Source organism: Bubalus kerabau, chromosome X (genome assembly GCF_029407905.1).
Source record: "Bubalus kerabau isolate K-KA32 ecotype Philippines breed swamp buffalo chromosome X, PCC_UOA_SB_1v2, whole genome shotgun sequence".
Classification (NCBI taxonomy): Eukaryota; Metazoa; Chordata; class Mammalia; order Artiodactyla; family Bovidae; genus Bubalus; species Bubalus kerabau.
Genome location: NC_073647.1, coordinates 73,991,154 through 74,005,532, shown reverse-complemented (window position 1 = coordinate 74,005,532; position 14,379 = coordinate 73,991,154). Strand labels below are relative to the sequence as shown.

The 14,379-nt window shown below is 40.4% G+C and overlaps 1 long non-coding RNA gene across 1 annotated transcript; it reads right to left on the bottom strand.

Moving 5' to 3' along the window:
• Positions 1-1,189: 1,189 nt before the first annotated feature.
• On the bottom strand, positions 1,190-14,108 carry LOC129639014 (uncharacterized). The gene is made up of 2 exons (XR_008708131.1): positions 12,859-14,108; positions 1,190-2,851 (listed from the first exon to the last, which is right to left on the bottom strand). It is a non-coding gene; the product is annotated as an uncharacterized LOC129639014 (long non-coding RNA).
• Positions 14,109-14,379: the final 271 nt, after the last annotated feature.

Genomic DNA, 14,379 nt, shown 5'->3' with positions numbered 1-14,379 from the left:
CACTTACATGTGAAATCTAAAAAATAAAACAAATGAATGAATATGACAAAACAGAAACAGATTCATAGATACAGAGAATAAACTAGTGGTTTCCAGTGGAGAGAGTGGCAAGAAGAGGGTGATAGGGGAAGGGGATTATGAGGTACAAACTAATAAATATAAATAAGATACAAAGATGTCATGTACAGCACAAGGACTACATCTAATATTATATAATAGCTTTAAATAGAATATAATCTATGAAAATATTGAACTACTGCGTTGGACACCTGAAACTAATATAACATTGTAAATCAACTATACTTCAATAAAAATGCAAGAATGCAAATTAAAAGAATATTGTACTACTTCATGGATATTTACTTATTTATTTTTTGGCTGTGCTGAGTCTTCCTTCATTGTTGCACAGGCTTTTCTCCAGTTGCAGTGAGTGGGATCTACTCTCTAATTGTGGTGTGCGGGTTTCTCATTGTGGTGGCTTCTCTTGTTGCAGACCATGGGCTCTAGGGCAAGAGGGATATGCTGCTTCTGTAGCTGCAGCATATCCATAGGGCTTCCCAGGTGGCACTAGTGGTAAAGAGCCCATCTGCCAATTCAGATTAGGTGTAAAAGATGTGGGTTCATTCCCTGGGTCAGGAAGCTCTCCTGGAGAAGGCAATGGCAACCCACTCCAGTATTCTTGCCTGGAAAATCCTAAGGACAAAGGAGCCTGGCACCCTACATCTAATATTATATAATAGCCCAAAGGGTCTCCAAGAGCCAGACACAACTGAGCAACTAAGCACACACACAGTGAGAACAAACTAGTGGTTACTAGTGGAAAAGATTCCATATGCTGTGAGGCAACTAAGTTCATTTGCCAGAACTACTGAAGCCCACAGGCTGTAGAGCCCACATGCTACAAGTACTGAAGCCCACGTGCCTGGAGCCTGTGCTCTGCAACAAGAGAAGCCACCATGATGAGAAGCCTTCACACCATAACAAAGAGTAGCCCCTACTCACCACAACAAGAGAAAGCCTGCACACAGCAATGAAGACCCAGCACAGCTAAAAAGAAATTTAAGAAAAATTAAAAAGAGCTTAAATTATAAAAATTCATATATAATATCAGTAGATCTTCATGACCTTGATTTTCACAATGATTTCATAGATATGATACAAAAATATAAGCAACAAAAGAAAAATATGGATATATTAAATTTCATTAAAATTAAAGACTTGTAGTCAAAGGTCATTATTTTAAAAATTGACAAGATAACCTACAAAATTAGAGAAAGTATTTGCAAATCATACATCAAATAAGGATTTGTATCCAGAATATATAAAGAACTATTTCAAGTCAACAACAGAAAGATAAAAATCCAATTAAAAATGAGCAAAGGACTTGAATATATACATTTCTCCAAAAAAGATAAACAAATATACAACAAGCATATGAAAAGATACTTAATATTAAGTCATTAGAGAAATGAAATTCAAAATCACAATAAAGGACTTCACAGCCACTAGAATATCTCATAATATAAAAAGGAGAATCACAAGTGTTGGCAAACATGGAGAAACTGGAACTCTTGTATATTGCTGATGAGAATGTAAAATGGTTCAGCTGTTGGTTTGGTGATTTGTTAAGAGAATCGAATGCAATAGAAACCTACATTCCATTCTTACGTATATACCTAAAATAATTGAAAACAGGTCCCAAAGCAAGTATATGTATACACATGTTCATGACAGTACTATTGACAACAGTCAGAAGGTGTTAACAGTCCAAATGTCCATCAACAGATTTTATGAATAAAGAAATCATGTGATATACATACATTGGAATATCACTTGTCCATAGAAAAGCAATGAAGTACTATTAATAATAAAATACTACAGTATGGATGAACCTTGAAAACAGTATGCTAGTGAAAGAAGCCAGGCAAATTAAGGTCGCATATTTTATGATTCTATTTGTATGAAATATTCAGAATACATAATCCACTGAAACAGAATGCATATTGCTGTTTTCCAGGGGCTGAGGTCAGGGTGCAAATGAGAAATTGCTTCATGGATTAGGGGTTTTATTCTGTAGTGATGGAAAGTTTCAGAAGTAGGTAAAACTGTTAGTTGTCCAACCTTGAGGATGTGTTAAATGCCACTGAATTACTGACTTTAAAATAATTGATTTTATGTTATGAGAATTTTATGTCAAAAAAATTTTTTTAACTTTGCTGGTGCCCAGTACACGTTTTAAATGTTAATCTTCTAAATATTTTACCTCTATTAACATAATTGAGAATAAACACGCTTCAAACTGAAAAGAAAATTAGCCAATTAGCAGGTGCAGAAATTGGAAACAGGAGGTTAGAGGAAATGCTCGAAGTTAGAATGACAATAAAAACACTGTCCAACTTTCGTAGCCAAGGTGACATTCCCAATTGCCTGTCCTTGACTTGACTAGGAATAGGAGAGATATATCTAGACCTTTCATTCAAGACAAGGGGAAGAAATAGGAAATAATCCTTCCGATCCATGTCTCAGGGAGATGTGCTTTCTGCACTTTTTTATTTCCAAAAAGAAGATGGCAGATAGCGTTATTTCTGTGTGTGTATACATGAGCACTCAGTCATATCCGACTTTTTGCAACCCCATGGACTGTAGCCTACCAGGTTGTGCTGTCCATGGAATTTCCCAGGCAAGAATTCTGGAGTGGGTTGCCGTTTCCTTCTCCAGGGGTCTTCCCAACCCAGGGATCGAACACAGGTCTCTTGCATCTCTTTCATTAGCATGCAGGTTTTTACCAGTTGAGCCACCAGGGAAGCATTCATTCTACAGTAGGGAAATCTTCAGATACAGGGAGCCAGGCCTGAAAGATAATTGAGCAAAACCAAGATTTCTCAGCTTGCCTAGATACTTGTAGAAGGTGACAACTGTGTTTTAAATGAAGTTTGAGTATTATAGTAGAATAGACCTTGAATCTTAAACTACACCTGAGTTCAAATTCCAACTCTGTCCCTTAATAGTCCTGTGACTGCATGTTATTTACTTAGCCATTTCTTCAGTCAAATTACAGATGACTTCTCCCTCCCACTTGACTCCCCTCCAAAAATAAGTAGAGCTGGTTGATGAAGAAGGATAATAAACCCTAAAACTTCAATTACAAAAAATACCAAAACAGTTATACCGAGTGATGAAGGCAAGTATCCAAAGCATTGCTTTTTAACCTGGTAAAACAACCTGAATGAGGAAGGATAAAAGCAGATTCCTCGAGGAAAGGTCAGCAGTATGACAGAGGATGCTGAACAATTTCATCTAGAATCCTTGCCTTTTCTATTGTCTCCAGAAGAAACCAAAGGTATCCACATCCCATGAGCAAGAAGGAAGCTCAGCTAATGGATGAATGACAATGAAAAAAGAGTAATCGCTTTCTTATCCATGTCAGGAGGCTCTAGGATTTAGAATGCTATAGTGACTAACAAGAATGTGGGTATAGATCCATACAGATGTTGATTCAATTCCAGGATCTCCTACTCACTAGCTATGGACCTTAGGCAAGTCACTTTCCTTCTCTGAGACCTGGAATTCTCATTTATAATGAATAATATTTACCTTGTAGGGTTGTTAACGTGTATTGTGCAAGATAAAACATGTAAAGTGCTTAGCACTATGCCAAGCACATGGTCAATAACCCATAAATGTTCATCCCGTCCCTCTTCCTATCACATAAAAGTGTACCTTATTTCACAGAGACTCCTCTTAAAGATGAGGCTGTCATAAAAATAAATCATTATCTCTACCTTTCTTTTCATTCAAATTACCACTTAAGGGTCCCTTACATCATGTTACATTCAGTTCAGTTCAGTTGCTCAGTTGTGTCTGACTCTTTGTGACCCCATGAATCGCAGCATGCCAGGCCTCCCTGTCCATCATGTTACATAGGTTCCTATCAATTTGGTTCAATTTAAAAGTTGAAAAACAAGAGGCTTTTGTCAGTGGAAAATACAACAAATTAAAAGTTAGAAGTATTGAGTTTAGCCCTAGCTTTTCTGCTAACCAGCACACCATCTTTCTGGGCCTGTTTCCATATAGTGAATGAGTAGTGTGGGCTCAAGTATCCCTTCCAGTTTTAAACTCATGTGAAATTAATCACTAAAGCTGAAGGACAAGCCACAGCCTTTGCTAGTAAGAAGAGTCATGGCCATGTGGCTATTTGAGAGATTTCAAGAGGTCAGCTAGCTTGTTTAATGTTAGAATGACTTAAGCCCAGCACCTAGGATGGAGATCCTATATAATTCCATGCTGACATTTTCTAAGGTTTAGTCTCTGTGAAAGTAAGCCTCTGTGTTTTTATATGCATAGAATAAATAGAGTATGCAAATAACATGGGTATATAATAGTCATATGTTGATGTAATGAATCAACTTAGATTCAGAGATATGATGATGAATTCTTTGGTATGGAGTATTTTTAAGTAATCATAAAACAGGACATAAAAAAGAGAATTTTGTTATTTGGTTTGAAATATCAACACAGTCTACTTTCAGGGCTGAGGGCATTTTCTCCTATTTTCAAAGCTACTTACTTAAGCTTTGATCCCTGTACTTTGAAAGATGAAACATAACAGGACTTACAAAACTTCACAAATATGTATGTGTGTGGCACATGTCTCTGGAGAAGGAAATGGCAACCCACTCCAGTATTCTTGCCTAGAGAATCCTGTGGACAGAGGAGCCTGGTGGGCTGCTGTCCATAGGGTCGCACAGAGTCAGACACGACTGAGGCGACTTAGCATGCATGCATGCATGCATGCATGCATTGGAGGACGAAATGGCAACCCACTCCAGTATTCTTGCCTGGAGAATCCCAGGGACAGAGGAGCCTGGTGGGCTGCCGTCTATGGGGTCACACAGAATCGAACACAACTGAAGCAACTTAGCAGCAGCAGCAGCGGCACATGTACACATATACACTCCTCTTCTCCCAAAGGAGATAAGATCTATTTCTCAAATTATTAATAAGTCAGTTAGATGTGATTTCAAGGAGACTTGAACTGTCTTTACCTAATAAATCAAGCCATCTACCAATACTACCATGGGCAGAGCTTCTAGGAGGCCAAAACTTAGGGAACGTTATTTAAACGGCAAATTCAAAGTCTCCAGGCTAAGGACAGGATGTGGTAACTTGGTGAGTCCATCTCCCTAGTCCAATAAAGAAGCAAAAACTTCTTCATACTCTGAACAGAAAACTCAATGCCTCCAGGGGCACTCATGTTCCTCCTGGCCTACGTGTCTTAATGTAGCACCTTCTCTCCACAGAAAATATGAAATCTAGAGATCCAGTGTCATATGTGATCACTGCCCTCAAGGTGCTTGAAATCCAGCCAACACTCCACATGTACACACAGAAGCACAGACTACAGAGGCTGAAAAGGTTCTTTTCCAATCCAATGTTTTTCACACTCTTTCATAGATCTTTCAAGGGCTTCATAGAAGGGCCTTAAACTGACATTAAGAAGGGCCCTAGGGAAATGTTTTTTGTTTTTTTTGCACAGCCTTATTTTTTTTGAAACTCCCTTCTTTGTATTTTGTATTTTTTTTATTTACTTTCGTTGGAGGATAATTACAGTATTATGATGGTTTTTGCCATATCGCAGTATAAATTGGCCATAGGTATACACATGTCCCCTCCCTCCTGAAACCCCTCCTCTCCACCCCATCCCTCCAGGTTGTCACAGAGCACCGACCTTGGGTGTCCTGAGTTACACATCAAACTCCCACTGGCTATCTGTTTTACATATGGTAATGTATATGTTTTAATGCTATTCTCGCAAATCATCCTACCCTCACCTTCTCCCATTGAGTCCAAAAGTGTGTTCTTTCTAGTGGCATCTTCATTGCTGCCGTGTACATAGGATCCTCGGTACCATTTTTCTAGATTCCGTGCTATGCTATGCTATGCTAAGTCACTTCAGTCGTATCCAACTCTGTGTGACCCCCATAGACGGAAGCCACCAGGCTCCCCCGTCCCTGGGATTCTCCAGGCAAGAACACTGGAGTGGGTCTAGATTCCATATACATGCATTAATATATGGTATTTGCCTTTCTCTTTCTGACTTACTTCACTCTGTATAATAGGCTCTGCTCCTGCTGCTGCTAAGTCGCTTCAGTCATGTCCGACTCTGTGTGACCCCAGAGACCACAGCCCACCAGGCTCCCCCACCCCTGGGATTCTCCAGGCAAGAACACTGGAGTGGGTTGCCATTTCCTTCTCCAATGCATGAAAGTGAAAAGTGAAAGTGAAGTCGCTCAGTCATGTATGACTGTTAGCGACCCCATGGACTGCAGCCTACCAGGCTCCTCCATCCATGGGATTTTCCAGGCAAGAGTACTGGAGTGGGGTGCCATTGCCTTCTCCATAATAGGCTCTAGGTTCATCCAAATATTGGAGTTAGGGGTTTCATAACTAAAAGAAAGACTGAAAACCACACCTCAGATCCAAATTTTTCATTTCAAAGATGAAGAAATGGAGGTTTGGATATGTCCAGCAATCCATCCAAAGTTTTGCTCCAAATGTTTTGCCACATCACAAAGTGTTGATGAGAGGAGAATACAGTTTGCCTTGTGGTATTACTGCTGCTGCCAAATGCCAGATAAGAGCTGAAAACAAATGATATGGGTGGGTGCAATCACCAGGACTGCTTCCTAGGGGAGGTTGGACTTAAACTGGGTTATGGCCTGTGGGGAAGGTTTCATGGGTTGGAAGGAGGAGGGTATCCTGGCAGAGGTACAGTCTGAGTAGAGGTGCAGGGACATGGATGCATCAAGAATGTTTTCTCAGCCATTCCTTGTGGATCTATATCTCCTACCCACAAAACTTTACTCCTATTCTGACAAAATCTTTTCCTATTGACCCTTTCATAGTGGTGTCAGCACTGGAGGATTCAGCTTTGATATGAGCCCTGATGAGCTTTAGTTTCAACAGTTGGCATGATCAGCTAACTCTTGGCTTTTATATCCAACAGCAAGCTTGGAAATAACATATCCAAATCTTATCCTATATACTGATATGCCATAATTTACAGGGCTTTTTGATTATGCGTGGCTAGACTTTTTTTTCATTATATCTTGGTATCCATTTCCTGCCCATAATTTTGTTGGGTTTTCATGATCACAAAAACCATTCTTCCCAGGAGATACTGTATCTCTATTTTTACTTAAAGGACACAAAGAAAGCAAGGAGTTCATGTTGCCTTTGGTATAATTAGCATCAGAGAAGATTATAATAAATTGTTCTGTTACAAGTAAAAAAAAAATGTTGGGAGTTGATATTGTTGCTCATTAACAATGATTAAGTTGCTTGACATTTTATGGCATAACCGTGGCCATAGGTATGAGGTGAGCCTTCATTACAACTACCTATGGCTAACACAAAGTTAGCCATCACAGCAGGTATAGGCTGTATGTTCATTACAACAGTTTATCTCACTATAAAATGGGAGTAATACAGGGGAGATGACTCACTGAAAGTCATGCTGCAAATAAATCATTGAATCAGGATTACAACTTCAGTCTCTTAATTCTTAATAAGGCGTCCTTTCTCCCAAGTCACCATAATTTGAAATATTTTCTCAAGTATAAGAAGACTGCTTGAAATTTGCCTCCATCTTTTCTCTTGCTCTTCATGGAATAGCCAGTTTGGAAGGGCAGGTGTATTAGGTTCTCCAGAGGGAAAAGACCATAAGATAATAGGGTGGGGTATGTATGTCTAGAGAGAGAGGGAGAGAAAGCAAGAGAGACAAACAGACAGACTGATGATGAGGGACTGGCTCACGTAATTATAGAAGCTGACAAATTCCCAGACCTGCAGGGTGAGTCAGCAAGCTGGAAACCTAGGAGAGCCCCCAATCTAAGTCCAAAGGCCTGAGAACCAGGAGAGCCAATGATATAAGTTCTGGTCCAAAAACTGGGCAGTCTTAAGACACAAGAAGAGCCAATGTTTCTGTTTAAGTCTAAGGACCTATGTCCAGCTCAGGTAGTTGGGCAGGGGGCAGTTCACTCTTACTCAGGGATGGGTCAGCCTTTTTATTCTGTTCAGGCATTCAACTGATTGGATGAGGGCCACTCACATTAGGGAGGGTGATCTTCTTTACTCAGCCTACCAAATCAAATGTTTATCTCATTCAAAAATACTCTTACAGACACATTCAGAATAATATTTGATCAAATATCTGGGCATCCATGATCCAGTCAAGTTGATACAAAATTAGCCATCACAGCAGGGATGGGTAAACTTTTACCTCTTTGTCAGGAACAAGAAAACTTGGGGATTCATCCATTTTCTTTCTTTCTGCTCAGAGATAGATCAGCACCTCCAAGAAAGTAGGGCTTATTTTTTAAAATTTCTAGACTGAATGAAGTTTCCAAAACTAGAGTTCCTATAGAAGAGATTTCTATAGAGAAATCTATAAAAAGACTGAGGAAACCATGTCCCTGGATCTATAAATAGAGGAAAGATTACTAGTTGAAACTGCCCTCACCCCCTTGGCAAATTGTCTTTTATTTGGACTGGTCATACCTTGCATTTTCCCCTCTGTTGGAGCTTAGGCAGGGTTTGGAGCATCAAGGGATATCAGGCAAAGGAGCCATGCACTATAGGAAAACATGGAACTATAACTGTAGGTAAAGGTAGATTACAGAACCAAAATATAGGAACACATCAAGAAAATTGTCCAGTTCCAGGAAGTTTTAAGGAAATTGAAGGTCAGAAGAAAATAACAGATTGGAGTCAGGAGAGTAATCAGTAGAAGACTCCAGAAGCTAGATGGCAAGGCAAGTCCAAGGAAAGAGTCAGAATAGTAGAGGAACCGAAAGAAACCAAACAGCTTCTGTCTGACAGGAAACGTTTTAGACTTTTTCACAGGATCCTAGGACCTCCTTGGCAGGATCTGGCTGTTCTAATAACAATACTGCTGCACGTCACAGAATCAGGATCTTTGTCAGAAAAATCTGCCAAGAATTGCGAGAGACCCACCAGAGGCTGGAGGTTAGGAACAGATTTCAGTGGCAGGTAGGAGAACTGCAAAGACAAAGCCAAGAAGAAAGGAGACAGTAAAGAATTTTAAAGTATCTAAGTCCTATTTGTAACTGATCATTCTCAACCCCCAAGGATGGGTTTCATGGAGGACTTCACTGTGCCAAAATCAGGCTAGACAACTGGTAGAAAATGCTAGTCATGCTGCTGGTAAATTTCATATTTAATGTTGCTCCAGTGAAATATTTACTTGCAGTAAATCCCATGGCAATACACTTTCTTTCCCTGAAGACTTGAGGCAAGTTAGAAAGCCTTACCAACCTAATTTTCTTTTTTGTGGGTATAATTTCAGGACTACTATAAACTCTTTCTCATCCCCATGCCTTTTCTAGATTCCACACCCCTACTCCATGACAGTTACAATACAAAACAATAATATGGGTATTGGTTACAATGTCCTATCTTGAATGATAAATGAGAGTGTACTTATTCCATCCATTCAACACATATATTGAGTTCTAAATATGTGCCAGACATTTCTCTAGGCACTAGCGATATGGCAGTGAGAAAACCTCACAAAAATCCCCTCTCTCTCATAAAGTTTGTATTCTTGGGAACTTCCTAATGTGCTAGCTAGAGGACATATTAACTAGGACTTTTGATCTTTCCTCATACACCCATGAAAAAAATCAGCTTTTCATTGTAACCAGCTCTTCCTTCTCTGCCTGTACTTTAAGAGTTTAATGGAGTATCTGAGTCCTAGGAAAGTATTCCTATTCACCATCAAATATGACAGAGGATTGGGATAAATGTAAATGTGAGTGTGGCTTAGAACATCTGATTCTTACAGTATAAATACAGTATCTTCCCTCACTATCTTCCTTGAACTTCTATCTACTCCAAAATGTACTTGCTGTTGTTGTTTAGTTGCTAAGTCATGTCTGACTCTTTGCGACCCCATGGACTGGACTGTAGCCCACCAGTCTCCTCTATCCATGGGATTCTCCAGTATTCTTATACTGGAGCGGGTTGCCATTTCCTTCTCCAGGGGACCTTCCTGATGCAGGAATCAAACCTGCATCTCCAGCATTGGCAGGCAGATTCTTTCCTGACACCTAAGCCCTATTTATCAAGCTCTCTGGCTGCTTAAATCCACACCCCTTAGGGCCATTGGAGAAGCCAATGGCAACCCACTCCAGTACTCTTGCCTGGCAAATCCTATCAACGGAGGAGCCTGGTAGGCTGCAGTCCATGGGGTCTCTGAGGGTCTTCACTTTCTGAGCAACTTCACTTTCACTGTTTACTTTCATGCATTGGAGAAGGAAATGGCAACCCACTCCAGTGTTCTTGCCTGGAGAATCCCAGGGACGGGGGAGCCTGGTGGGCTGCTGTCTCTGGGGTCGCACAGAGTCGGACACGACTGAAGCGACTTAGCAGCAGCAGTAGGACCATCGTTCAGATTCTCTGCATATTTATTGTGTAGCTATTAAAAGTTCCAGGCATGCTCACAAAATTATTTCACTTATTCCCCACAATAACCCTGTGGGAGATGCAGAAGAGGCATTCCTAACCTTCCTAGACTTCAGTTTTCTCGGCAAAATGTGTCAGTGAGCTAGTAAGTAGTTCTTTAAAATAAGAAAATTATTCTTTTGACTCCATGGTCCTTGTCCCCTAGTGTCCTTATGGGGGACCCTTTATTAATCATCCTATATGCATGAAAAATGGTCACAAGCATAGCATATATAGTAGCCTTAGTGCTTGGAGCATGCTGAATGTGCTAAGTCACTTCAGTTGTGTCTGACTATTTGTGACCCTATGGACCATAGCCCTCTAGGCACCTCTGTCCATGGGATTCTCAAGGCAAGAATACTGGAGTGGGTTGCCATGCCCTCCTACAGGGGATCTTCCCGAACCAGGGATTGAACCTGCATCTCTTATGTCTCCTACATTGGTAGGTGGGTGCTTTAATATTAGTGCCACCTGGGAAGCCTTGGAGCAGGTATATTCAATGGTCTTGACTTTTCAGTAGCTCTTATTCTCTTTATATTCCATATTTGCAAGGAGACACCAAGAGGGGATAGGATGATTGTGGTGGAATGAAAGATTCATTTACTAGCATATGACGAGACTCTGCACTTCTATCTCTACTCAGTTTGGGATTGGGAAATCTGAGGTCTGGGCAGTTTCACAATAGAGATTAATATAAAATCATTAATTCAAAAAGGATTAATGTAAAATTCATTCATATCTGTGTGAATGGAGAAATTTATGAATATTCTACTTTACCATTGGTTGGTGGAGAAAAGATTTCCATTTTGATTTGGCTGTAAGTTATTAATTAGATAGAAGCACCTATACTGATCACCTGGAGGTTTTTCAGTGTTGTTTTTCCTTTTCTTCTTCTTGTCTTTTCCCAGCCTATCACATTTACTATCTGGGTTGGCACAGTGGACACCATTTAATATTGCAAATCCAAAGGATTTTTTGGAGCATCAAGTCAATTCTCATTTACATGCAAGGATGGGGCAGGCAGGCAGAAGAAAAAGGGAGAGGTGACAGATAATTCCCCATAAACCAGTAGAATCAATACTTTCTTTCTACCCTAACTCCTACTAGTCCCTTCCTTAAAGCTTCAAACAAAAAGTAAACTGATTTTCTGCCAGTTCCTTCTATCCTCTTATGACCCTGTGGTACAGGTGGTAATAAGGAAGATAAAGACCCCAAAGGCTGGAAGCCAATGGAAGTCATCATGCAAGTAACCCAAAACATCAGGCAGCTAGATACATATCCCCAGGAGAGTTGAGAATTGACTGCTATTATGAGTGGGAAAAGTCAGTTTCAGTCAGGTTATTGATTATTTTGCAGTAGAAAAATTATCCTCAGTGCCTGAACCCCTGGAAATATGAACTATGAGAAGAAAACATTTTCAATAAATAACATAAGCTGATTTGACAGGGACCTGAATCTGGCTCCAGCCAAAATCCAAAAGTAAGAAATGAAGGAGGCAGCTGTACCTTTAAATTTGGATCATGGCCAACGGCAGGCCCCAGAGACTCAATTTTTATTTTTTTCTGCCTCTGCAAAAAATACTTGCTCATCTCATCACATTGATAGTGTACTCTCAGCACTGGAGGAACAAAGTGTATGGGTGTATTTTTAAAATTGGGGCCTAAGAATGTCACTCAGGTGATGTTCCTTTGAATTTCCAGGGCATTACATTCCCTCTGTGTTCTTCATCAGATCCTTTGGCTGGGGGCCAGGGTATTTGGGGGAGGACTGAACAGAGGACTTTTCAGGTTCAAAGGTCAAGACCTTTTTGTCAAGACCAAAGCTGTCAAGATTTCTGACCATCAATGGCCCAGAGCTTCTGAATCCCTCCCCTTGGAATTCCCCGGCAGGTCCAGTGTTTAGGACTCTGAGCTTCCACTGCAGGGGGCCCTGGCCCCAGAACTAAGATCCCACAAGCCGCATGGTGTGGCCAAAAAAAGAGAGAAAGAAACTCCTCCCCTTAAAGTCTGTTCTCAAATAATTCCATCAGTGTACTTTGTCATGAATGGGAAGTAGAGAGTCACTTCTTTGCCCAAGTTCCTCATCTCTTAAACAATCAGTTTAAAGAAGAATATACATCTGAAAATCAGGAAATTTAACACAATTCATAACTAACAATCAGTACATTCATTGTTAGATATGAATGAGAGAAGAACTTCATTGTTAAATACAAACCAAGCCTATTTATCTAAAACCCAAATAAAACAAGTGTTTTTAGGCCGTAAGGTGTTTCAGAATACAGGTAGTCTTGGGAAAAGTGAAAAAGTTAGTTTGGATGAGAGGTTTCAGTCTTACCAGACTTCAAATGTTCCACCTGCCGGCCCTTCAATGGTCAACAGATTCTGCAGAAGGAACATGAGGTGGCTGCAAGACTACTCCCAGAAGACTTCCACTCTCTGGGCCTCTGTATCCTCAGTGGTAAAACTGGAGGGTTATTGTCAATTATCTTCAACATGCCTTCCAATGCTGACTTTTCCTTACTTCAGGGTCCCTTCCACAGGTCCTGTGTCCACTTCCTAAGTAGGCCTTCTCCAGCTCCAATGGTATTGGCTTCTTCTGTAGACTCAAAAGTTTGTACTCCTAATTTTATTCTCACTGAAACAGTGGAGGAGCTGGCCTGAGGTCTTGTGGTCAGCCTGATTCTAAAATGAGCTTCCAGAATTCCCAGTCACTGGTTCATACCCACCTTTTCTCAGTTATTCAATGAAACACTCACCTAAATACTGCTGTAAAGGTATTTGCAGAAGTAATTAATTTCCAAATCAGCTGACCCTAGCAGAGGATGATTATCTGGATGGTACTGACTAAATCGCATGAGCCCTTTAAAAGTACAGAGTTGTTTGTTTGTTTGTTTTTCTGGCTAATAAGAGAAAAATCAGGGAGATATGCTCCAGCTGGCTTAGAAGAAAGCAAACGTTCATTTTGTGAACTGCCTTTAGGAGCCACATGTCAAGGAATTATGGGTAGCTCTAGAAACTGAGAGCAGTCTCCAGCCAGCAACAGCTAGAAAAACCAAATTCTCTAACAAACCTTAATGAAATTAGAAGAGACCCTGAGCTCCAGTGAGAAAAGCAGCTCTGACTGAATACCTTTATTTCAGGGCAGTGAAACCCAGAGCAGAGAACCCAGGCATGCTGTGCCCAGGCTTCTGACCCACAAAATTGTGACATAATAAATTTATGGGGCTTCTCAGGTGGCACAGTGGTAAAGAATCCACCTGACAATGCAGAAGATGTGGGTTTGATCCCTGGGTCAGGAAGATCCCCTGGAAAAGGAAATGGGAACCCACTCCAGTATTCTTGCCTGGAAAATCCCATGGACAGAGGAGCCTGGTGGGCTACAGTCCATGGGGTTGCAGAGAGTCAGACACAACTGAGCAACTGAGCATGCACAAACACAGTAAATTTATGTTGTTTTAAGCCATTAAGTTTATAATAAGTTTTAATACGGCAGTGCAACGCTAATATAAGTCCTTTTAGCCACATAGTCTTGGCTCCTGTTGACCTCTCCACTTACTTTTTTTTGCTTTAAATTTCCCTTAGCTTGTGAATTATTTCTTCTTCACATCAGTTTCTCTAAACAGACATGAGAAGGATTTACAGATAATAAATCTGTAAGTAGAGCAACATTACATCACTTAGCCACAGCTACAACTCCCTGTCATTAGTGAAATTAAAGACATGAAGTCCAGTAATGTGAATTAAATACCTAGTCACCAGGGGAATGGAAAAATAAATCTTAAGTTGATTCCATGCATCTAGCCAGGGTTCAGTGCACATGCAGATACAAGATCAATTCCTTCATTTGGTTATTTAG